We start from the raw sequence: 26,180 nt of genomic DNA on the forward strand, positions 1-26,180 counted from the left end.
CCCATACAAAGAAATATTTGTTCTTCCTCTACTGAGCATGAACCCAGCCAAATAACCTGTTGTGTGGTGTCATGCCCACTCAGCGGCGTCTACAGTCACGTTTGAGCCCCCTCTGGATGACCTGATCGCAGCATGTTTGCACCCTTTGAAGAGAAGCTGTTGGTTCTCGTTCTACTGTGGATGGAGAGCAACATGATTGCAAATCTGCACTATGCAGGCTTTTGCTGGAGCAAATTGTAGGAGATCTACACATGACGTAAAGTTCATTCTTATTGTTGAAATGTTGTTGTCTACTTTGCTGTGTCTACTTATTCATTTTAATAACTTGGACTAAAAGTTAGTAGAAGGCGCTTTTCATTCTGGTGCATTGCTTTTTGTGTTGGGGTGGGTTTGCAGTGCGGGCTGTGCCGCCTGCAGGCTCATTCCAGTGCTTCGTCCTGGGTGTCGTGTTGTCTTAAAACTGTTGTGATCCGAAACTCAGCCCACTGAAGGGTGGTGTGGCAATCTCGGCAACATGCCTTATATGTGATGGAAAGAAGAGCAGGTCAATGGTTTGTGATGTGGCGGCCCGGTATTGAACTATGGTCTCTAGCTCCCTGGATTAATGCATCCATTACAGGGGCTTGTGTTTGACATATATATATCACCAATAAAGTTATGGTGGGTTTAAAAAGTTTTTGGGGGAAAAAAAACCTTTCACCTGAAATGTCAAAGTAGGAAAGTCCATTTGAGCCAAGTCTCACATTCCACAACGCCACCTAGTAGCCATCGCCTGAAGTTCACCTCCAATTCTGAGCAACAACAGCAAGGCATTGTGGGTATGCAAATTAGCGCAAATGCAAGTTTCATATATGCGTATGTTCTCGATCGTGGATGTCTTCATGGGTCCCACTGTGAATTGAACCCACGACCAAAAGGATGCTGCTTGCATATCTGCAGCAGGTGCATCACCCAGGAACGTTTTGAGGTATCACCCACCCTATTGGGGGCCCTGGGCAAGTACAAAAAGTGGGTTTTGCCCAGAGGTCCCGATACTTGGTATTGGGCTAGGCCTTGATTCCCCCACACTGCCATACATTGATGTATAAAACGTCTTGTGGCAAAACCCAACAACATTTTTGGGGGCGTAAATATTCATCTCAAGAACAGTCCAATGGTTATGTTGGGGGTCTGCAACCGCTGGCTGTCTGGATGTTTTTACTACAACTCCCATCATTCGTGGCAAGCTTAGTAACTGCTAGGGGATCATAGGAGTAGTAGTAAAAACACCTGGAGACCCTCTGGTTGCAGGCCCCTTGATTAAGCAAATTCTACATTGGCGAGGCGCCACCATGCTCTTTTGGGAGCAATACCAAGAGACCTCAAACGCGTTACTTGGGGCGGACGGTTGCCTGTGGAGTAGAGCTAAATAGCTCAGTGTGGGGGAAATGCGGGGGTGCAGGGGGATCTGGTCCACCCAGACAGGTGTCTATGAGCTCGCCAAAGGAAAAAAATAAGCATTCCTTTGTTACAAAGGAATACATATTCCATATTAGTCTGGAGACACACACCCTGTGTCCCTTGCCCTTTGTGTTGACAGAGCCTTTAAAGTGGGGGTCATGTATAAGGGATGGCTCATTCAACCAGCCATTGTTTTTACACAGTATGTACTTAACATTTCAGTGTTAAGAACTGAACATGGGGCATTTTTATTCTGAAGCCAGCACAAAGCACTGAAGTTAGCTGACAAAATGTGCGCTTTCTCCCAAGAGAATTAACGTGCCACACACATTTCTTTTTCATCTATGTTCTTTATTTTCATGTCTTTTGTTTGACACACCAAAACCAATTTTTTTTTTGTATATTACTTTTTAGTGACATATGACGCATCCTTGGGAAGGTAAACTGACATTTTCTTGCTTAAGTATTCCAGTGGCTGCTTTGGGACATGGACTAAATGCATTCGCTTTGCATCAAAGGTCTTTTTATTTTCCTAACCAGCACTGCCTGGCGCACACCAGATGACACCTCAGTGTGACTTGGTACTTTGATTAGGAAAGCAGGGTTCATTATGTGTCACCATGCAGACAGTATTCCATGGCAAATCAATGCAGCGATATGTGTGCAGGAATGATTTGTGCGCTGCGCAAGTTACCACCCGGTTGGTTAATGACGTCTACGTGGTGCTCCTCTGTGTAACAGCACATACGTCTGTTTTTGTACGAGGTATCCCATGTCCATACAATAGCACACTGGAAAGTTGTGTATGTGGCTCTGACGAGAATGCCATACTATGCTCACACTTAAACACATAAAGCAGTGGAAGAAGTTGCCTCGGATTGTACAGCCACTAGGCCAAACGCCCTTCCTACACCGCCGCACCATGATTTTCACTAGCTGCAGGCCAGCAACAATAAGAGATGCTAATGGCAGTTCTGTTAGATAAAGCACGCTCCTTTTGCAGATATAACCCATGAGACCTGCGGAATGGTGAGGAGTTGGTGGCTGAGGAACTGTGGACTTTTTACCATGCATTGGAAGCATATTTTGTTTAAAACGCTTCGTCTTATTACTGGTCAGGCTAAAGATTGTAAGATGGACACTCCTTTATGTGTATCCTTTCTGTGCATTGTTTATTGGGTGTTTCTTGTAGGTTATCCTTTCCTGTCTGTAGATCTAATTCCCTAAAGAGGTTTCTGTATTGGGGTTGGGCATGCTTACACTGAGACCCAGCCCTTTCTCCTCTAAAATTCTCCAGAAACCAGAAGCAAGAGTCCTTGTACCCCATTTGCGTGGCTGACGTTGCAGCCATTTTATACTCTCCAAAAATGTAAACTGTCTGGATGAGTATGTATGGTTACAAACATTTTAATGTTGGGTTGAGTGTTGAGAACATTGATGTGAGCACCAAGCCATGTGTCTGTTATGTATTTACTGATTCACCCATGCAAACTTTTTATCGCAATCTTGTTTGCCAAATATAGAGATCTCTGATCAGTTATATTCCTGAAATGTTCTGTGATTTAATGCAAAGCAGATGGGAACACTCATTGGTGCTATTTGACAACTTTCCCATTCTCCTAGAGGTATTTTGAAACGGTACAATAGGGGTGTACCAGACTGTCCACTTTGGAATGATAACCTTCCATCAGAAAATAATTCATATGGTTAGTCTACTAATGCCCCTTGCGAAATACAAGTGAGGTGGTACGAACAGAACCCCTGCAAAAGAGAGCCAGTGGTCTGTCGCGTTATATTGAGACCATCCTTAACCTGGAGAGTTCCTTCAATGCTTGCTTTTTGAGCTGGCCTTACTGAAGACCCATTAAGAGTCACACAAATCCCCCCCCCCCTCCTCTGTGCCCACAGTGAGTCAAGAACCAGGCCGGGTATAGGAAATCTATTTGTATTTATTTTAATTATAGGTAATAGAAATCACACTAAACTATACCCGCCACCTTCTTTGTGGCTCACAATTAACTTGTTACACAAGTGAATCACACAAATGGGTTAGGACAAACACAAATTACAATACTGTTCTTTCTACAAATGTCAAATTAATTGATCATCAACAATGGTCAATGCATAAAATCACTTTGCATTTGCAATGATGCACAGTTTCGATTTCCTGTGTGCTTAAAAGGCTAGCAGTTGGGTTACAGATTTGCACCAATGCATAGGACAATTACAATGTCACCCACATCTTTGCTCAAAATAAGCAGAGGGTGATTTAGCAGTGGGTTTTCAGACCCCCTACTTTGGTCTGTGTTGGGGAAGCCGGACAGAAAAATTGGGATGATTATACAATTTTGGATTTCAGAACTCCCCTCCACTTAAAGGCCTGTGTTGGGGAAGCTGGCAGTTTGGGGATTTTCCTGGTTTATGGACAAAGACGCCCCTCTTCCTAAATAAGTCGGGATCAGATACCCAATTAAATTATAGTCTATAGTTTTCAGCGCATACCGGGAATGAGCTTTGTTAATGTAGAATTTTAATGAAAATCACCCTGTGGTGTTCCGACAAGGGCAATTAATTAAATTAATATTTTTAGTTAATTAGGCTAAGGATCTACACAGTTTTGGCCTCCCCGGCCCACTATAAAAGGAAAGGATTCAAGGCACGTAGAATCCCCCATTTTTTGGTTTCCCTGGGCTCAGTTCTGCTTGCATAGAAAGCCTCTGTTTAAAGTTCAGGAAAGCCAGCTGTATTTCAGGTCCCTCTTGTAGGATAGGGCAGGGGTCTGGTCGCTCCACTTTCAAGGATGGCCCCCAGCACTCCACCATAGGACCCAGCCAGCTTTTAGGCCTTCCCAGAAATAGACCGCTCCACCCAGATGTAATCTCCTTTGGTGATTCCTTGCGGCTGTCAGATGCTACGTATCAACAGCTCTGCCCAATGGTACATTCCGCAGCTCTGTCTCTTGCTCATACGGCAGCCACTTAATATAGCAGCAATGACACCGTCAAGTTTACAATCAGGGAAGTAACCAGCAAAAGTTCACGCAAATAGGATTGGACAGTTACGCTTCTCTCTCCTCCTAACTCCATCCCCTCTCTAGGGATTGGCTTAGGAATCTGGAGCAGACACATGGCGGCTTTCCTTTGCAATGCCCATTTGATCTCATGTCTAATTTTTGGCAAAAACTAATTATGTGGCAAAACTTCATAATTTTACTAATTGCCATAGAATGCATATTTTCTGATTGATTCAGCTAATCATGGGAAATTAAATAAGATGACAGCCAGTTCTGCGCCATTTTTCACTGCCATATGACAGTTTTCTGACATTTTTAGAAAAAGCATAATCGTTAGGAACATGCAATTTATTATCCACATTTCTAATTCCACCCTCCACTGTTCGCAAAACTCTCAATTTTGGGACATTTTCAGATCAGCCAGAAACCCATTTTAGATAGGAATTACAGTTCCCAGAGTAGCATGTGGATGAATTTTATATCACCAAATTCGACCTGCAGATTACCTAAAAAAAAAAGACATATCAATCAAAGTACAACCTATGGTCGCTGAGAAAAAGGCCTTAGTTCCAATAGTCAGTTTAAATTAATAGTAAACCTTCATGTTGGACAAATGGTAGCCCTCCTTCCTTCAGGCCATTTGTCTCTCGGGCCAGCCTGTAATCGGAGTTTTTATTTTATTAGTCTCTTTGTATTTTTAAAGTTTTTCTGCTTGAGGTTGGTGGCTACAGAGATCCCCCCACTGTAGATAATGAGCTGGGCCTGCAATGAGGCCAGAGTCTTATCTGATGGGGTCCACCATTTCGATCTGAAAGGCATCCATTTCTTGTATTTCTTTCAAAGTTCAACTCCACTTAATTGGAGCCTCTGCTTTTGACACCTCCCATCTACATTCCAGGCATGCACCAGACAAGGAAAATTGGTGTGCAGGCACAGCAAGTCTAAAGAAAGTGTGTTTTCCAACGCCCCTCATGCAGGACCCATTTTATTGCAGTTGTAAACAGTTGGAATGGACAAACCAGGCTGGCCGTGTGGGAGTTATTAGTGAATTTTGCCCAGAGCCCTACCATTTGTCCCTGGCTGGAATCAAAGTCACAGATTGCAATTTCTAACCTCAGCCTTTATTCTCTGACACACAGTGTGCTTTACTGATCAGGGTTCACTTTGCTTTTGCGCTGAAAGTGCAGGGCTGTTTCTTTCAGTCATTAACAAAATACACTTTTTATTATCTGCTGTTTGTTTTTCTGCTGAAAAGTGGGCCTGGATTGTCAGTGCCCCACCATTTGATGGGTGGCAGTGTCGGTGAAAATGCTCAGTCCTATTTCTCAGACAGTAATGTGATGTGCTTTTCCAATTTGCAGTTGGATTACATTTTTGTTTTAGCCTTCTCTGGATTTCCCTTGCAGAAAGACACCTGTATAGTCTGCCTAACTAGGCCTACAGGAACTTTTCATGGCAACCAATCAGGCTTTTCCTTTCAAATGTTTGCCGTTTTTTTGCACGCGACGCATAATCTACCTTACATTTTGTCAACACACACACACACACACACACACACACACACACACACTTTTCCCTGACATTTTTATGTTGTCAGGGGAACATTCTTCTCATGTCTTGCTTTAACTTGCAAACACACATGCAAAGCCGCTTTTGTGTCAGTGTTTAAAAATCCTGCTTTTCATGTGAAAAGGGCCTTTGATTTTCTTCTTCCTTTGTGAATGAAAATGCTGCTTTTCCTTTGGTAATGACAGGTAGGCCTTTTTCACATGGCCCTTCAGTTCCATTGTTTTGGGGCCTTTGATTACACCCCACAGTCAGTGGGAACTCATACCCCGACAGGCTGCTCACAACGCAGTGTATCAGTACAGACAGTATGAAACTGCATTCAGGTGGTGTGAGGAATTAGACCATCTTCACGGGGAGAGTGCACTTGCCTGCCTTTTTGATTTTTTTTTTTATAATGAAAATGAATGATGGGAAATGTGTGAAGCCATTCCGCACACATGTCATCAGCTTCCCCCACGAAATGCATAGTCACGTGTACTCCAGGAAGATACAGCCTACAGGCGCTATCTTCCCCTGTCCTATTCATCTGGAATGTGACAGCCACGGGTACATCAAAGCATCTCAAGAAGGAGGAAGGCACACCTTCCTCCAGCCATGGGCAGCCTAATTTAAATATCAAAGGCTCCATGGATCTGGTTTCCCCTTGTCTAATCCGGCTGGTGGCAGTGCATAATAATGAGGAATAAATAAGGCAAGCCTGAAGAAGAGGCTTGGTTGCCAGACAGACAAAAAGAAGGCGGGACAAACACCCCTTTGGCATGCAATGTGTCAACTTGAAGCTACTTTCCAGCCCTCTATATGAAAGGCAGTGAAATGCATGCCTGGGTCCACTATTTACCGTAGGCAAACCCCTGCAGAGTTAACCACTTTCAGACCAGAGAAGTAGGTGATTTGAGGGAGACAAAGTCTGCTCTCGCCACAAACTTCAAGGGAGACCTGTGCTTTAATCAAGAGTCAAAGAGGGCTCAGTCAACCAGAGAGACACTTTGGTCTCCAACAGAAACGAAGATGGGTGGGACTTGATTTTATGTTGTCACCCCTTACCTTTTCCTGTTGCAGAGCACTCTGGTCCTTACCTCATGCATACCAGAAGATTGTTGGTGGGGACCCAGGATTGGTTTATTAAGGTAGACTTAGCCTGCACCAATCACTGGGCCCATTTGGCTTTAAAAGAGGGTTGAACCCCTCACTTAGCAGATCATCCAACGACTTCGAGAGGAGTAAGGATGACTGATTTGGACCCTTGCTAAAGGTACAGTCTACCTTGCATCTTCCGCCAGTGAAGGAAGGCCAGGATTTCCAAGAGGGATGCACGATCCCTCCCCTAAAATCTCTCAGGAAACAGAGGGAGATCATGGACCTGGAGGACTCAGACCCAGAGGACCCGTCTAGCAGCTCCAGAACCGGTTCCCAGCCAGCACACAGTGTGCCCTGCTAGGTTCTGCCAGCAAGCTTCCTAGGTGGGAAGTGCTGGCGGGTCTCTGGACAAAGGACAAGGCGGTTATCTGCTTACACCCTCCTGAGCTTTGGGCCGCCCGCCTTGAAAGGACACGAGCCCTGTGAAGAAGCTGGGTGAAGGGCCTTACAAGCATCATTCAGCGTCCATCTTTTAAGGACATTTTCGAGACAGTCGAGTCCTCGAACTGGCTGCACCGCTGATTGTTGTCACGCCGTAGTCGCCAGAGCCATCCAATACGCCTCGACCAGTGTTCCAGATCCGCTAACCAGCATAGCTCCAACGGTTCTTGACCCTGATCTACCGTGAAGACCAGCCTGCCGCCGTCTGGTCAGCGTTGCTTGCCAAACTGCCTGCCGCCCCATACCGCAGCTGTCTCCCGTCACAAACACTGTTTTAGGAGCTGCCGAGCGCCCTGGAACTGCCTCATTGGGGTCGAGCATCAAGAACTTCTTAAGCACCAGGTGCATTGTGGTTCTGCCCCCCTGGTCCTTCTATCGAATGCCCCTAGAGACAGTTACAACCCTTTGCCACCTGGTGCTGAAACCAAATAATCTTGAACATCAAGACTGATGACTTTACCAACTACCCTCCTCTCCTATCGGTATCCACAGTGCTTCCCTTTCCTTCATGAAACTGTCTGTCCTCTGTGTTCCTTTACAGGTTGGGTTGTATTTTGTAGTAATAATAAAGTAGATATGTGTATACAACCTCGATTTTCACTGTGTTGCAACTAACCACCGATTTACGACCTTGCGGAGAGGAGCCCAACATTCCGTCCACGTTACCAAAATTGGGCAAGGGAGTCTTATAATTCACTTGTATTCCAATTTGTTTGGAACCCTTGTGGTGTACTAGAGGTGTGGTGCTGATTGATGGTTTAGAAACAGATATTCATCCCTGCACACTGGTGCCCCGGAAGCTGATTCGTCACAGGCGGCCTTCTCAAAGAGCAGGTGACAGAAGAACCATTTACTTGGGCAGCAACAGCTTTGTTTTCACATTCAATTTCTTCTGTAAAAAACTTGAATTACAATGTAATGAAGGTCTCTTCATTGGCATAGCAGTGATTTATTTATATTCAGGAGGGGTTTTGTTGTGCGAAACACAGGTGTCGTTTGCGAGTGACGTGTGCTAGTTGGGGTGGAGGGAGCATATTGGTGTTTCGCCCCTGGGCACCAAGTTGGCTAGAAACTGCCCAGCCTCTACTCAATGCCTCCTGAATCTGTCCCCTCCGACCCCTACCGGTCTGGAGTCCGCGTGGGAGGGGGGGTCGCTGGGGTGGACAGCAAAGAGAGATTTACTGAGCCTGGCACTTGTATTTGGGGGACAAGACTGCGTAGTATTTAGTTTATTTTAATGCCACCTGGGCATTTGCAGAGTGTGTCGGGGGCATGTAGAGCTGTAGGCCACACCGAAGTGCATTGCCACACACACGTGGGTTTCCAATAGACCGCAGTTGTCATAGCATGCACAAACATCTGGACATTACAAAACCTAAAATAAAAGACGCAGTGACACAGATTAATTTAACTGTGTCTTTAACACAGATCCCAGGTGCGGGATTAGCGTGTATCCTCCTCCCTCCACCGCCTTCCCTCCCTCCTCCTGAATACACTAGAGCGCCTGGAGAGCTTCCGAATGGCAGCGGGGCGCTATATATCCCAACAGTTTAGCAGGATGGGCTAAGCTGTGGTCCCAACAACAGCTAGTCATCCTGTACCCCCTGTGAACGCCCGTGACCTCCGTCACAACAATAACCAACTCTCCACTCTTCCAAGCCGCCATTTTCACCCCCCTACTTGCGCACAGCTGTTGCCGGGGGGAAAGTAATTTGGTGGAAACTAGCTTCGAATTTGCAGTAATTGTTTCGCTCCTGCCCGCGTCGCATTCCCTGGAACTTTAGTCAGGGCTAATTAGGGGTATTTCGAGCCTCTCGCAGCTGAGAGCTGGCTCGTACAATTAACCAGTTAAGCCCCACAATTGATCCTTCGTGCAGCATCTGAACGCAGCGCTCCTAAAAAATAACCCACTCTTCAAGCCCCTAAGATTGTGGGGCACGATGCGATACTCTGGGAGAGGGCGGTGCCCCCCCCCCCCCCCCCCACGCGGGCCAAAGGCGCCGCTGAGTTGATGCGAGACATCTGGACTGTGGAGGCCTTGGGCTTGGGGCTCAGGTAAAGTGTCAACACACAATGAGCCTTAGGAGACCCCGCCTGCCCTTCTGGGAACAGCCACATTGTTGACTGTTTCTCCACTGCGTTTTGCCCATGGGACTTCCTGCTGCCATTTTGTGCCAGGCCTGCTAGCAAGGACGCAGTGATAGCTACCAACTCTGTACCATAATCCTAGGTTTATGATTTAAAAGGTATACATTCAAAACCTCGCACTGTGGCCCCAGAATGCATCACAATTGAGAGGCATGTCTAGAGTTATTTTTTAGGAAACGCTCACCTTTGATAATAAGTCAGGAATCTGCATAGTTGCCAACATGATCCGTTCCATTCTGTAGGGGCGTATCCAGGCCTAGTTTTATTCTATGCATTCTGGGACCTGTAGTTCCAATTTTCCCGGCATAAAACTCGGACTACAAGTCCCAGAATATAAAGAAAAAAACAGGACTGGATTAGCAACTCCAGAATGGAATGGATTAAATTGGCAAGCATGAACCTGTCCCCTCCCCCCGGCCAGGAAGACAATCAAGGTGCTAACTAAGCCTAGCACTTAGTCCTTGCTCGGATGAAGACACATTGGGGGGTTGAATGAGGGTCCATCTGTAAGAGTAACAGGGACTCTGAGGGACCGGGATACCCTCAAGCTTTGTGATGTGCTGCTCAGAGGAGTTGGATGGGGGGGGGGCGCGTCCCTTTGAGGCCCTTTAAAACTTCCCAAATCCTCCTGGTGCATGAGATCAGTGTAGAAGCCAAGATACCTTTACCCCATTTCCTTGCGTTTGATGGCATGTTGCTCCCCAATCCACGCAACCATATCAAATCCTGACGCCGCAGACCAGAAAACATGAACCACTCTGGTAAAATAGGGGCGTTCGGCCGAGGGTGTAAATGGTAAAGGCCGAGGAGTAAGTCAACGAGAATTCTTGTGCACCCCGTGTAGACCCCACTCTCTCGCTCCTTCTCGAACCTCAGAGCCCGCCCTCTTCGACCAGGCTTACCCGCAAGGCATTCTCTCATATCCCACGTGAGCAAGAATTGCTCCCCGTCTCCACCAACCCTTATTTCATACTTATCACTCCTGGGCATACCTTCAGGCTCAGGGAGACATATCACCCAAGATGGACATCGAAGTGCTCAGCTGCACAATCACAGCGTCACTTATTTTTGTTTCTATATGTGATTCTGGTTTAAATGAAACCTTTCCAAATTGGAATACAAAAGCGCAAACAATGTTAAAAGGAAAACAAGACGTTATGAAAATTCATACAATAATACACTAAGCATATCTAAAAACAAAAAAATATATAGAGACAGATTTAGGATAATTCTAGCTCATCCCTAAACATCCTTCAAGTATTTAATAACTGCTATACCTAGATAGGTAGAAATCTTGTAAAGTGCAACAGATCTCTCCAGGCGAGGCGCCCTACAGATATCTGACTTCCACTAATACTATAGTTCCAAATGTTTGAAGTTGATAAACCCCATAGTATTCAATAAATTGATAAAAGTGTGTAGTGCGTTTTTGCTTGAAGCTGAGGGCAAACCATCAATAAGCGTTCCAATACCCACACCACCTTCACATTTCACGGAATCTACACATTCGTAACATTCGTACAATCTTAGTACGACCACCACTGATTTCCAGAGTCGGCAAGAGATTTGATCTGTACCTTTTAAAAATGTTAATCCCTACCGTCTAAAACAAAGTGGGATATTGCCTATTTCTTTCTCGGTATACTGCATACATCTAACTAGCGTCTAGTTCATTGTACGATCTCTACAAAGCGGGATATTGCCTATTTCTTTCTCGGTATACTGCATACATCTAACTAGCGTCTAGTTCATTGTACGATCTCTACAAAGCGGGATATTGCCTATTTCTATCTCGGTATACTGCATACATCTAACCGGCGTCTAGTTCATCGTACGATCTCTACAAAGCGGGATATTGCCTATTTCTTTCTCGATATACTGCATACATCTAACCGGCGTCTAGTTCATCGTACGATCTCTACAAAGCGGGATATTGCCTATTTCTTTCTTGGTATACTGCATACATCTAACCGGCGTCTAGTTCATCGTACGATCTCTACAAAGCGGGATATTGCCTATTTCTTTCTCAGTATACTGCATACATCTAACCAGCGTCTAGTTCATCGTACAATCTCTTGTTCTTATCCAGTCCATCCGTGGTAGTTTCTTGGTCATTTCATATGGATACCATATTGGATCTTGCTCAGAAGTATCCATGGAATTGGGATGTTGTGGGCATTCTCACACCACAGATTTAAGACTAGACAAACGTTATCCCTCAATAGTTCGTAGAGAACAAGGAACGTGAGGGTGGATTTAATATTTTACCGTAAGATAACAGACTTTCAATCAGTGTACCCCTGGAGAGATTTAAGGCCTAATTGAAAATGCATAACTGCCATTGGAACTCATTTTGGGAAGATTTAAAGTTTTTCTCCCAATCTGACTCTACAATTTCTCCCACTCCATCTTTGCACAGATTGCTTTCGCCCGCATTGTTTACACTGCACAATATTTCCTTTATAAAATGTTATGGGTAGTATTAAAAATGTTCCATTTGTAAAATCTATTCTTTTAATTTGTATTGCAAAAATAAGGGACCTCTCCCAAAGATCTCTTAGGGTTTCCATAGAAGAGATTTTGGCCAATGATGCATCCCAGATATTTCCATTTTAGCATAATTTCCACCATTGCTCTAGATATAACATCTGTACTTCTTGTGATTGCTGCGCCTGGAATTAATGATTCATATTTGTATTTAAATTGATGAATGGCCCGATCTAGACCCTTCATATAGTTGGTTAGTGATGTTAATAATCTCTGGAGTCCTATTGATGTTTGATCTAATAGCACAATGTCATCGGCATAAGCCAAATAACGAGTATGAAGCTGTCCCAATGCAGTTAGTGAGTTCTTCCAAAGTCTGCATAGTACGAATTGAAAAGAAATGAAATGGGGCCAACATACACCCCTGTCTGAGGCCACGGAACATTGTAGTATCCTCCGAAAGGGATCCTGGAGAAAGGATTCGGGAGCCTGCTGGGTGGGGCTATATCCCAGACACTGGCATGGCCCAGACACAGGAAGAGAGAAAAATGAGCCTGTTGGGGCCTGCATCCCAGACACTGGCAGAACCCAGATGTAGAGGAAGTAGAACAATGAGCCTGTTGGGGCCTGTATCCCAGACGGTTTATAGTCATAATGTAGAAAGTCAAAATGTCGGAAAAAAATGTAGAAAAAAAAATGTCGAATTTTATTTTGACGTTTTTTATTCGAAATGGGGGGGTTCCACCCTCAATCCCCCTTTTTTTTGTTTTTTTTTGTTTTACCCATTTTTTTTTATTCCCGGACCCCAAAATAAATATATAATTAAAAAAGAGGGAATTCTACTTTTTTTTTTCTACATTTATTTTTCGACATTGTCATTCTACATTTTATTTTTGACATTTTGACTGACCACCATCCCATACACTGGCAGAACCCAGACGCAGAGGAAGAAGACAATAGAACAATGAGCCTGCTGGGGCTATATACAATGAGCCTGCTCTGGCTATATCTCATACACTGGCAGGGACCAGGCGCATACGAAGAGTGAACCGTGAGCCTGCTGGGGCCTATATCCCTGTGAGGAATTCGACCATCTGTAAAGGGAGAGTGTGCTCGCCTGAGCCATTTGATTTTTTTTTTTGTTTCTTTAAAAGAATGAATGATGGGCGATCAACCTCCGGAAAATATGGGGGACCATTCCTGCACATATTTTCCACACTCACTGCACAGCAGTAAAATAGTAATGTACACTGGGAGGACAAAGCTTACCAGTATGTGTAGCTGACCCCTGACAGCTGTGGGTACATCAAAAGCCTCTGGCTGTGGGCACCCTGATTAGCATTTCAAGGCCCCATGAATTTGCATCTCCAGTTTTACAACTTGCTGGTGCGGTGAATACTGAAGAATGTTAATTAGCAGGCCTCAGGGAAGGCCTGGGTGCAGGAAGTGACAATGGAGACCAGACACCAACACCTCTTAGTACCAAGTTGACACATTGCATTACAAACACCCATCCTTGGTATGAAAGAGCAGTGAATGTCCTGTCTGGACCCACTCCTTTCCAAGCAGGGAAGTATGTGAATTGTAGCAAACGAAAGTCTGCCTGCAACTCCCCCTACTTCAAAGGGGGCGCATGTTGTGACCAAGTGCTGCATAGGGCGCAGTTAATTAAGGAGACACCTTGATGTACAGCAGATAGGAAGATGGGTGCGACTTAGAAGTAGATGTTGTCATCCTTCCCTTGTCTGTTGCCAAGTGCTCTGATTCTGACATCAAGCAGCACTGACGATTGTTGGTGGGGACCCAGGATTGGTTCATTAAGGTGGGCTTATCCTGCACCAATCACTGATGCCTGTTTGGCTTTAAAAAAAAAGGGCTTAGCCCCTCACTGATCAGATCATCTGAAGGATTTGCAAGGAGTAAGAAGGACTCATTTGGACCCGAGCTGAAGGTACAGTCTACCTTACGTATTCCGCCAGTGAAGGAAGGCCAGGAGTTTCAAGTGGGAATCAAGAGCCCTCCCCTAAACATCTCCCAGGGAACAGAGGGAGATGGCAGACTCGGAGGACCCATACAGCCGCTCCAGAACCGGTACCCAGCCAACACACATTGTTCCCTGCTAGGTTCTGACAGCAAGCTTCCTAGATGGGAATTTCTGGAGAGTCTCTGGACAAAGCACAAGGCTGCTGCCTGCTAACACCCTCCTGAGCTTTGGGCCGTCTGCGATGAAAGGACACGAGCCCTGCAAATAAGCTAAGAGGAGTGCCACACAAGCATCATCCAGCATCCATCTTTTAAGGACAATTTCGAGACAGTGGAGTCCTCAAACTGCATCTGGCTGCACCGTGGACTGTTGTCGTGTCATAGTCGCAAGAGCCGTCCGAGACGCCTCGACCAGCATTCCAGATCCGCCAACCAGCACACAGACGACAGTTCTTGGCCAGAGCCACCGTGCCGGACAGCCTGTAGATGTCCGTCCAGCCTTGCTTGCCGCACTGCCTGCTGCCTGGTACCCCCAGCTGTCTCCCGCCACTAACTCTGTCTCACGGACTGCAAACCTCCCTGGATCCACCTCAATGCTGTTGAGCACTAAGAACTTCTTCAGCAACAGGTACATTGTGGTTCTGCCCACCGGGTCCTTCTCTGAAGGCCCCTAGAGACAGTTACGACCCTTTGCCCCTTTGGTGCTGGAACCAAAAAATCTTGACCTATAAGACTGATTACTTTACCAACTACCCTCATGTCAGTATCCAGAATGCATCCCTTTCCTTCGCCGAACTGTCTGTCCTCTGTGTTCCTTTAAAGTGGGGGTTGTAGTTATAGTGTGCCAGAACTGTCTATTGTATTTATATTAAAGTAGATAGATATGTTTATACAACCTTGACTGGACAGCCCCTTTTATCATTGCGTAATAATTGTATTTTCACTGTGTTGCACCTTGCCAACGATCCACCACCTTGCGTAGATAAGCCTGCTGTTCCATCTACGTTACCGACATTGGACAAGGAGGTTTATAATTGACTTGTGTTCCAATCTGTTCGGATCTTTTCTGGTGTGCTAGAGGTGTAGGGTTGATTGACGGTTTAGAGACCGATATTCATCCCTGGACCACTGGTGCCCCGGAAGTTGATTTGTCACAATCCATATGCTGGCAGGGACCAGAAACCGGGGAAGAGCGAACCATGACCCTGCTGGAGCCTATATCCCATACACTGCCAGGGACCAGACGCTATGAAAGAGCGACCAATGAGCCTGCTGGGGCTATATACCAGACACTGAAAGGGACCAGATGCTGAGGAAGAGTGAACAATGAGCCTGCTGGGCCTATATCCCATACACTGACCGGACCAGACGGTGAGGAAGAATAATAATGAGCCTACTGGGGCTACATCCAAGGCACTGGCAGGGACCGGACACACAGGAAGTGCAAACCGTGAGCCTGCTGGGGCGACATCCCAGAGACTGGCAGGGTCCAGACTCCGAGGAAGAGCGAACAATGAGCCTGCTGGGACTATATCCCAGACACTGGCAGGGCCCAGACGCAGAGGGAACAATGAGCCTGCTGGAACTATATCCCAGACACTGGCAGGGACCAGACGCAGAGGAAGAGCGAACAATGAGCCTGTTGGGGCTTCTATCGGTACACTGGCAGGGACCAGACGCAGAGGAAGAGGGAACAATGAGCCTGCTGGAACTATATCCCAGACACTGGCAGGGACCAGACGCAGAGGAAGAGCGAACAATGAGCCTGTTGGGGCTTCTATCGGTACACTGGCAGGGACCAGACTCAGAGGGAGAGAGATCAATGAGCCTCTTGGGGGATGTATTTCTAGCCTTGCGGACAATGACAGTGGAATAGTGAAGGTGAAGTCCGCTGAGGACTAGATATTAGACCACGGCTAAACCTAGATCAAGAGAGTCTGGAGCTATATCTGTGTCTGGAGGAACCCAGAGAACAAAGAGAGGTAACTGTGACTGCCCTCCAAGCCCCGATGGGTCTCAAGAGCAGAGAAAGGGGAAACATCACAATGGCGGGGAAGACACTTCCCAGGGATCGGAAGGGAGTAGCTCATGAGGGGAGACCGGGAAGACTTTGCGCAAGATGGGGCCTTTGGCTGGTGATGAGACAGCCTAACAAAAACTCTTTAGTTAAAGGACCCAAAATACTTTCTAGTATGTTGACGGTAATTCCCTAATGCAAGAGGGGGAAATACTTGGTGGTAGGAGACCTCAAGAAGCCAGCTGAGCACTATATCCCTGCGAAAGGGTAGGGCAGTCTAGGGAAAATTCTTTCCTTGGGTCCTTGAATCCCATTCAGTTGACCTGTCCTGGCCTCCTTGGTCCTAGGTTACATTCTTCAGGAAAACGACTCGGGCCAGGAAATCCGAGTGGAGGGCCCCACTTCATTGAGCTCCTTGAACTTGTTGAGGCGCCCACCCTTGTATGTTAACTTCCGTTATCATTTTTGTGTGTTATTTGAAAGCCTAGGTCCCAGAAGAGTTCATGAACCCCCTACTGTTACTGTTGCTCCTACAAAGCCATGTTCTTAAAAAGGGGCTTTTCCTAGATTGCTGGCACTACTCATGGCAGGCCATCACCTCCCACTGTGCTGCCCCTTCTGCAGTCCTGCTTTTGAAGGGTGGTGGAAATCAAAGAAATCAGGTTGGGGGTGGGGGCTTGCCATGGAGGAGAGTTTGAGGTGAGAGGGAGCTGAGATTGATTTGGGCGGCCTCAAACGAAAACCTTAACGATTTGACAAAGATGCACCATTTTAAAAGGGAGTGTGGGTCCGTGTATGATTGGTAGGGTAGGAGATGCTTAAAACTGATCATTCCTAGAGGTCACATTGCCTCTAAGATCTTAAGCTTGTGTACTAAATCATTTGAAACATCTTTGAGCTAAACAGGGCACACTTCAAGAAACTAGAGAAAGCTGTTCCACTCTTGCTGCTGAGGGACCCACCATTCCCCCCCCCCCCCCCCCGAAGGGTCAGTGAGGGGCATGTTCTGCCCGAGTAATGTTTACGTTCTGCTCTATAGCATCCGGCCAGAGCTTTAGAAAAGGGGCTGGTGAGTTGAAGATCTCTGAATCCGAGCCCTTGTTGGTCTACCGGGAGCTTTGACGGCCCTGCTGAGAGAGGAGGATTGTGGACCAGTCAAGTGATCTTTGGCCAACAGTCACCCATTCTCCTAGAGCGTCGTTACTGACCGCTGCGCTTTCTTGCATGTGATGGGGGGGGGGGGGGGGGGGCACTAAACCCTTAGTTGATGGGCCCCACTGGAAGGAAAAACAGAGATTTTCATCATCCAACACCTTGGATTTTGAACCACTGTTTAGTCTTCTGGGGATGAACACAAGACTCCTTCATCCAACTACTAATTGAAGCCAAGAGGGGATTTGTGCAGCAATTTAGCCAGAGCTGATTTCTCTCTAGTCCACAAAGATAGCTGTCCAACTCTGGGCCCCGAGGGCCGGGAACCTGACGGTTTTTCAAGATGTCCCTCATTAATGTTCATGAGGAAAAATGAGCATACATTTACAATTATTGTAATGAGGGGTATCCTGCCTATCCATTAGGTTGCCCAACTCCAGGCCCCGAGGGCTGGATCCATGCTGGGTTTTCAGAAGTGCTAACATTATTATTTTTTTAAATATGTATATATCATAGTTTTTGTGATCCTTAACTAATGCATTTTAATCATGTGAAGTTGGTTTTGGACATCACAAAATGTATGTTTTTAATTGTTTGTTTTCTTTGATGTTCATAAATAGTGCTAAAATGCTGCCTTAGAGCTACTTCTGAGCACTTTCAGGCAGCGCAGCATGATGAAAAGTCTGATCGAGTCACTTACCTAGCATCTTCTGCTGAGGAGGCCTTGGCTCTACCTGCGCTACCCAATAGTGAGCCGAGGGTGCAGGTTCGTGGGCTGAGAAGTGAGAGTGGCCAAAGGCTTCAAGAGGTCTTCTGTCAGGTGATCCCTACAGATTAATGTTCAAAATGGCTTAAAAAAAGAATATATGTGTAAACGTCAAGGGGAGGGTGATGTTAGCCTGTGTGTGACAGTATTCTAACCAACATTATTTATTTAATAGTATTATTGTATTAGGCCGGGGGGCAATTCAACCTAATTGTGTGTTGCCGTATTAAAAAATAAAGTCTTTTATTATAGCATTTAGAAATAAACTAATCCAGACTACTGATGCTTAAAAGTTCTTATTGGTAATGTTTAAGTACTTTTTCATCGAAAAATGCATTCAATAACAAAGATGTGATATACATCAAAATAAGTCGTGCATAACTTGGCGGCGGATCACTTGGCTCGCACGTCGATGAACGGAGATAGCTGCGAGAATTTGTGAGTAATGCCTAACCATTGTGGAAAAACTTGACACATAATCTGTAACCCCTTAAATGCTGAGCTCTTTGCAAGTCTATTTCAATAGGACGAGCATCTAAAAAACGAATTGAATTTTCGACCCCCTCTACAGCCGTTTCACATTGGATCCACATACGCTGCCCATTTTCCTACCTACCATCTCCCCCCACAAGCAGGTCTCCAGCTTTACCCCTCCCCTTTGCGCATGTGTGCCACCCTTCCGGTCTGAGCCCGTCTCTGTTGAATGAGTCGCCATGTTGCGTTTCGTGACTGCTGTTGCCTGCTCTTGCGTGGCGCAGATGCGCGCCGCCGCTTATCATGGATTGCGCCGAGTTGCCAGACTCTTCCCCGCGGCGGTGGGGAGCAGCTGGTCTCTTTCAGTGGATGCGTGTGCCCTAGATACACGTCCTTTAATATTATCATCTTTTTGTTGCTAACCACAGTAGGTCGAGAACGCAGGAAACCCACCCGTCCCTCGGAAGTAGGTCAGGTGTGTTTCTGGCATTGCCGTTTCCTCCCCGGCTTTTTAAGATGGCCATTCTTCAAAACTAGATGTAAAGTCCATGTTGGCTGAAGAGCCAGTTGGGGGAAATTTGCAAAAACATATTCAGTGCATTTTTACAACAGGGCAACGTTTGTCTGATGCACGTAGAGCAGGGGTGCACAACTGATTTTGACAGAGGGCCGAAAGTACCTTACATGAGGGCTATATTGGGCCGAAAAGTAAATGTGGGCGGGGCGGTAGGCGGGGCGTGGCAGGAGGCTTTTAAACCCCCAATTTGCCTCGTGTTATTGCTGTTGATCTCATTCTCGTGGTGCAAAAATGCTTTAAATCATCGAGTATTTACACTGGGGGTAATTCTGTGCACCCGTGAGATACCTGAAATATATATCCGCTGGGCTGGTACGTGCCAAGCCCCCGACTTTGCAATGTCTTTTTTGATTGTGTACAATAAACCCCAAAAAGAAATGCGGTTATAAAATTGAAAAGTAAAAGTGAAAAGATGGAAACTAAAATTCTGGCACATGGTAAAGAAGCATTTTTATTTATTTGTATTTAGTTTATTTCTAAAGCACTTGAACAAAAGCCCGGAGGCGTGAGAGCGCAAAGACTGACGGGCAACGCACCACCAATCAGGCAAGTGTTCAGATCTCAGGAAGACATGGTAGCTCTCTAGTTCAATCGAAGAGGAACGTTTTCAGTTTGCGTTTGAATCTGGGGAGGCGAGGGCACAACCTCGGGTCAGGGAGGAGTGGCGTTCCATAGTCGCGGCGTAGAGGTTGGAGAGCATCCGTCTTTTAGCAGTGATCGTCTTGCCTTAGGGATTTGCAGTAGACCTGTGTTGTGGGATGTAAGGCTGCGTCTGTCTGGTAGCCATTTTAGCTGCGCTGCAAGATCTGATCGTCTATTTCCATGAAGGCACAAATGTGTAATGCATAGGGTACGAAGCATGACCCTTTTTGCTATAGGCAACGCAAGTAGTGATCTTCGTGCTACAGATACGTGCTCAGTTTTATGTAGCCCCACCACAACCCTCACTGCGTTGTTTTGAACAACTTGTAGGCGGTTAAGTCTCCTTTCCCTACGCCTAGCAGGATACTGGCACAGTAGTCCAGACGGACTAAGATACTGGCACAGTAGTCCAGACGGCTGCCAATTAGTCCCCTAGCCAAAGTGGCACAGCTCGACGCCTCAAGAAACGGCCTAATTTGTGCCAGAAGCTTAATGTAATAGGATGAATTTGACACCAAGCGACTGATAGGCGCCCTCATGGAGAGCTCTTGATTGATAATTACTCTGTGTCTTCACTTTCTTGAGGGTGGGTAGTAGGCAATTTGGAAGGAAAAATAGGCCTGATCAAAATTGTGCAATTTAGGGGCAGTGCCCATGATCATAATCTCTGTTTTGGAGTTGTTTAGGGCTAAGCCATTGTGCAACATCCAGGAGTGACTTTGATTGTACGTGGCGTTGATGACCTCAGTGCCTAAGATGTAGTCGCCAGGAAGTGGGAAGAGACACTGTCATCCGTATAGTTAGCGTAACTGGTCCCTTCCGCATCTAGTTGATCAAGCAATGTGAGTGCCAACAGTTTTGGCTTTTGTATAGCTACGGGAAAGTTATTTCCAGGCACTGCGGTGATGGTACTAACTGGCCATTAATGGTAACAGCTTGCTAAGGGTTCACGTACCTGGTCACATGATGGCAGTGTCCGCCAAATACCTATACACAAGTGGAACTCTTAGCTTTGCCAATGCTTGCTTTTAACAACACTTCACTGAAGGACACACATAGTGTTTATTGATCAAGTGGCTAAAGACAGGACTTTTAGTTACGCCAGTAGCACGTTTACAGGATCAATTAAGTCATTAACTTGCAGAAGACTGCTTCAGAAAATTACTGGCAGGCACTTTGAGTGCAAACTTTGATGGTAAGGCTTCATTAAAGCGAGGCCAAGGAGTTCCCATGAGGAGGTGTTTTGAGTGAGTGAGTGGGTGGGAATGGCCATAGGGATCAGCATGGCCATGGGCAGTCAATGGGTGGGTAAATAACCAAACAACACTTACAAGCTTTGTGTCCCATCTCATATGCTATTTCTCACTAGCTGTACTCCAGTGCATTAGTTTGGGCTTGGCTGTTGGTACTCGCCAAAAATAATAAATGAAAGAAACAAAACCGTACAAATAACTAAACTATTATAAAAGACCCATTTTATGTGGAAATATCACATCTTATGAAATATGTTTACTGCACCCCTCGCCACCATAGTGGTCTTACGGGACCTGAACCTTGTCAGAAAGGGCTGTGACCTCTCCGGGGTGTCACTGGACCTTAGTCTGTGGATAGTAAAGATGAGGTTTGGGGGGGGGGAGATGGAGGAATTAAAGGAAGGGGTGTACCAGCAGACAACCAACACAGAAGGGCAAAGATATGTGGGGTGCGAGGGAGTCATATGGTTGTGCTGGTACCGCTGTGTATTTCTTAACTGCAAATCATTAATTACCAGTAAGCATGAGAGAAAAAATCTGGAACCTGAAGCTTGGTTTAAACGCCGGCTTTGCTGTAATAGCAATATCTGGCCCCGACAAGCCATGCTGCTAGAAGTAGCTGCTAGAAGTAGCTGGTGTGCGATGAACATGCGATGCGCTCAAGCAGGCCCTTGTAGTGTTGCACCAAAAGTAGAAGCAACTGCAATAGATGAGATCTTTAATTTATTGTGATTTTAAAAATCATGATCTAACCAGTTACACCCACCCCCACCTAGATCTTTAAGGTCCCACCCCTCCAAATCCTCACCATCAGCCCGCTCATTTGCTGGTTTATGCAGGAACAGTATAGGGAATAGCGCCTATATACCCACGCCCTTTCCTAAATGCTTGGCTTTAATGGGCCTCTCCTTTTATTGCAGCAGTGCATTTACTTGTTTGTTAATTTGCATTTCAGCTGCTAGGATGCAGGGTCTGCCAGTACGGAACGGAGAGTGAGAGTGAATGGATGAATGAATGAATGGGTGCTTGCGCGTTAGTTTCCTTGCCTGTGCACTTCGGAGGCTCAGTCGATGGTCGTCTTGGTCCAGCGGGCCGAGCTAGGAGCACTTATCACCATCCTTCTTGCCGGGTGATGCTTTTGGATGGGAAGTGATGAAAGCCACACGCTTTGGTTTCTTAAATTGTTTAACCTTGAAATGCTGCGCAGCATTTCCCAGAATGTACATAGGCGCACATTCATCTTAAGTTTGTTGGAAAACTTCCCGATGTCCTGTCCTTAAACAGCAAAATAGTGTTTTTAACACTGCTTCATCTCTAATTTTGCAGTGTCTGTGCCCTTTCAGTGCTCCTCAGCTGGGATGTCTACGATCATGATAATTTGGGGACTTTTATAGCACTGCATAACCACTCGGGGTACTATCCATTTATCGACTTTTGGGGGGCAGCAGGGAGGGGACATGGGAATGAAGAACAAATTCATGAAAGATAGAGGTGGACCTGCTAGGCCCTATGAGCATTCAGAACGTGCAAGTGCAGAGAGAGAGGGGGATGAGAAAGTGTGGGGCATCACAAGGGAAGTGTTGGGGAGTGAACAGCTGTAAGCGCATAGGTGGAGTGGAGACAGCCGCCAAAAAATAAGTGCAGGCCTGTGGTGGCATAGGCCAGTGGGTGCCAAGGCAAAGTGCTGGGAGCAGGCAGAGGCTGAAGGCGATGGGGTGTGGGAGGTCAGGGCCCGGGAGGACACAAGGGCTGTGGTCACCAATCTCAGCAACTGTGGGATTTAGCAGAGGAGGGAGGAAGAGAAGGAGGAGGTGAAAAGGAAAGTTTTCAGGAGCTTCTGGAATTTGAGGAGATCCATCTGAAGACAAAGAGGAAGGGGGAACTGTTCCAGAGGAGGGAGCCTACTGAGGAGAGAGATCGGCCACCAGCTCGCTGTTTAGCGAAGTGCTGAACACAGAGAATTGGTGCCGGAGGAACGTAAGATCTAAAGGGAGAGTATTTGGTAAAAGCAAGTTGCAGATGGCGTGGTCAGACAGCCTTGTGGGTGGTGCAGAGGGATTTGAATTTCATCCTTGCAGCAACCGGGTGCCAGTGGAGAGTTTTTAGAGCTGGAGAGATGCGGTCCCTGGGCTTGAGGCCAAGGATAAGTTTCCCAGTCCTATTCTGGATTAGCTGGAGGGGTAGATTAAAGAAAAGGCTATTGCACTAGTCTAGACTAGAGAGAACCAGAGCTCTAGACATTGAGCTTCTGGGGGAAGGTGAGACAAGGGAGAATTCCTTTGAGGAGGTGGAGTTGAAAGTGGGACTTCTTGGGAAGGTCCTGAATGTGAGAGATACAGGTAAGAGGGGAGTCGAAGATGACTCCACGGTTTCTGGCTTCAGAGGAAGGAAAAAGGGATAGAATATGGTCAGAGTGAGGGATAGAAAGAGGGAGCAGGCGTCCCAATAGGAAGGATACCGGTCTTGCTGACGTTGAGGTACACCAGGACTTGATGGCAGATGGGCTGGCAGTCCAGAATGAGGGCGGAAGCAGCAAGCACCTTGTTCTGGGCTGATGTCCCCTCATCGGGTGCGGAGGAGAATTTAGACACGATGAAGGGTCTCTGGGGAATTATGATAATAATGTGTTCTTTATGTGGCACTTGCGCCAAAGTGCTTTACAGAGAACATGTTTATATACAATATCACCCAGCAGAAGTTGGTACTCCATTATCAACCTCGGAAGAATGAATGGCTGAGTTGGCCCTGCTGGGATTCGAACCTGTGACCTGCAGATCACACACACACACGCAGATCACAGCAGTGATCACTCAACCTGCTGAGCTATTTCGCTGGAATTGCTCATGTTGGCCTCTCGCATTACAAGCCAATTTATTCTAAAAATGTAATGTGTAAAGCTCTCTGGATAAAAGCGCTATATGAATGACAAGTTATCATTATTGTTACAAGGGCAGAGTGGGAGGAAATGCCAGAGGTTGGCAGGCCCATGGGAGTGACTCGCCTTCAAACCGATACCTTCATGAGCGAGGTGGAAAGGGCCAACAAAAAAAAAATACCCGCCCACGCAAGTAACTCGGCAGCTGAGTGGCAGAAACCGAAGGAACAAAAAAAGCAATCCGAGGAAATCCATCGGTGGAGCTGTCAGAGACGGGGGGCCCCCGAAACTGAAGGCCATTGTTCTTTCTCTACACAGGGGAGGCGGGCTACACACACAGGCAGGGCATGCAGTGTCGACAGCCAGCACTGGGGGCCCAGGGTACTTATTTCAGGGCCCAGCAGCGCTCAGTGTGATGGCTGCCTTCAGACAACTGAAGCACATGACCAGGAAGAAAACGCCAGGCTCCTCCCAGAATGGCATTCCGGATGAAATGAAGACTCCTTCCGCCATGCTTGACCTCTCTCACCCAGGGCGGAAGTGCAGGGCTCAGACTTCCGGTCTCAGCTGGACCCGGAGGTTTCTTCTGCTAGCCCCCGGCCCCCCGGGAAGATCTGCTCGGCACCGATGAGCTAAAAAATGCATCGTACTCCCAAGAGGTAACGGGCAAAGCTTCTTTCCAGAGGTCTCCGCCTTTCATCCTCCCGCGTCAATAATATGCGCACCACTGTATTATGCTATGGTTACACTAGTATGCGCAGCCACGCAACTATGCCACACTGCAGCAGCAGACACTATATATGGCCGGCTGACCGCCTGGTGTACCATTAGCCCCCCCCCCCCACCCCCGCCCCGCCAGCTCAGGGGAGTCTTTCAAGTTCTCCCCTCTGAGCTGCCACAGTGGGAGAAGGCGTGGCAGGCGCCCTATTGAAATTAAAGTAAAGCACCCTGTTCCATTTAATAACAATAGGGTGCTGATGCTTTCACATCGGTCCCTATTAAAACATGTGTCCCCCTTTGCCTAATGAGGGAAATGCGGGGGGGGGGGGGGTTGAGGAGGCCCGGTTGCTGCCATATTAATGTTTTGTTGCCACTAAGGCTATCCCTGGCTGGAGGCGAAAAAATGTGCAATTGGAAGAGGAGGAGAGCAGGACATAGAAGCCAGAAATACAAAGGTGGGTGGGATGCAGCCGTCAGGGGTGGGGCTGTGTGATAGCATGGGTGCGTGCCAGTCCTGTTGGGGCGAACCCCGGTTCTACGAAAGGTAGGAGGCGACAGGCCCTAAAGAGTTGATAGCAGAGTTTGCTTCAATGTCTCATTTGGAGAATTGTAAGTTAGTGCACAATGTCACGTTGCAAGCATGAGTGGCTTGAGGTTGTGCCCGGCAACCCTGGCACTTTGCAGGCTTGTGTGCCTGGGCAGTTCTGTTGTACCCCGGGGCCATCGCCAGAACTTTAATCCTGTGACTGCCAAGCAGGTGCCAAGAATGGCACGATCTGGGCTGCGCCTGGAATCAACAGGGTCTCTTAACAAGCCCACAACCCCAGCCCAGACGACCTCTTGCAAAGTCGCCCGCCTCACACCCCAGTGACTCCCTGCCGACTGAAATAGGTAGGTCTTCCCGCCACTGTAGCCTTCAATGGACATATGACTTTCACAATATGACCCTGCATGTCCAAGCCTTGGCTTTTGTGTCAATGAAAAAATTGAGTCAGGGGCTTCAGTAAATGGTCTTCATTGAAGCTCTCCATAACTATAAAGCCCAGAATGCATTCATGTGTTAAATAAAAGCCCTGGACTGGAAGAGTGTTCTCCTAGTCACATAGTTCTCTGGTCCTCCCAACTTCGTGACACCTGACCTCCCGGTTTTGGGACCTCTGTCCCCCTGTCCCGAGAGTTTTGTTTTTTTAAACCCCATCCCAGTTTTGGGGAAGGGGAGAGTGACAGTCCAGTTAGCAACTAAATAAACATTTTTAGATGTTAAGAATGTTGTCATCTTAGGATGGGCTTGAACCCCCAACCTTTTGAGTACTGCTTGCACCATCGGAGACTGGCTGAGAGGAAAGTACATAGCAAGACACATAATGTCAAACCGAGAAAAAGCACCTTTTTGTGGCAATAAGACACGAGGCGGCAGGCCAATACCACACCAGGTAATGCGCCCGGGGCTGTATACAGGCCAGAGCATAGCGAGGGCCTTAATGAA

General features: G+C 46.8%; 1 protein-coding gene across 9 annotated transcripts in view; it reads left to right on the forward strand.

Annotated features, from left to right (window-relative positions):
- The window catches only part of FBRSL1 (fibrosin like 1), a 1,377,451-nt gene that overhangs the window by 495,935 nt on the left and 855,336 nt on the right, over window positions 1-26,180 (forward strand). The gene's annotated exons all lie outside the window — the stretch shown is intronic.

Source organism: Ambystoma mexicanum, chromosome 10 (assembly GCF_040938575.1).
Source record: "Ambystoma mexicanum isolate Mex_15411 chromosome 10, UKY_AmexF1_1, whole genome shotgun sequence".
In the NCBI taxonomy this organism is placed as follows: domain Eukaryota; kingdom Metazoa; phylum Chordata; class Amphibia; order Caudata; family Ambystomatidae; genus Ambystoma; species Ambystoma mexicanum.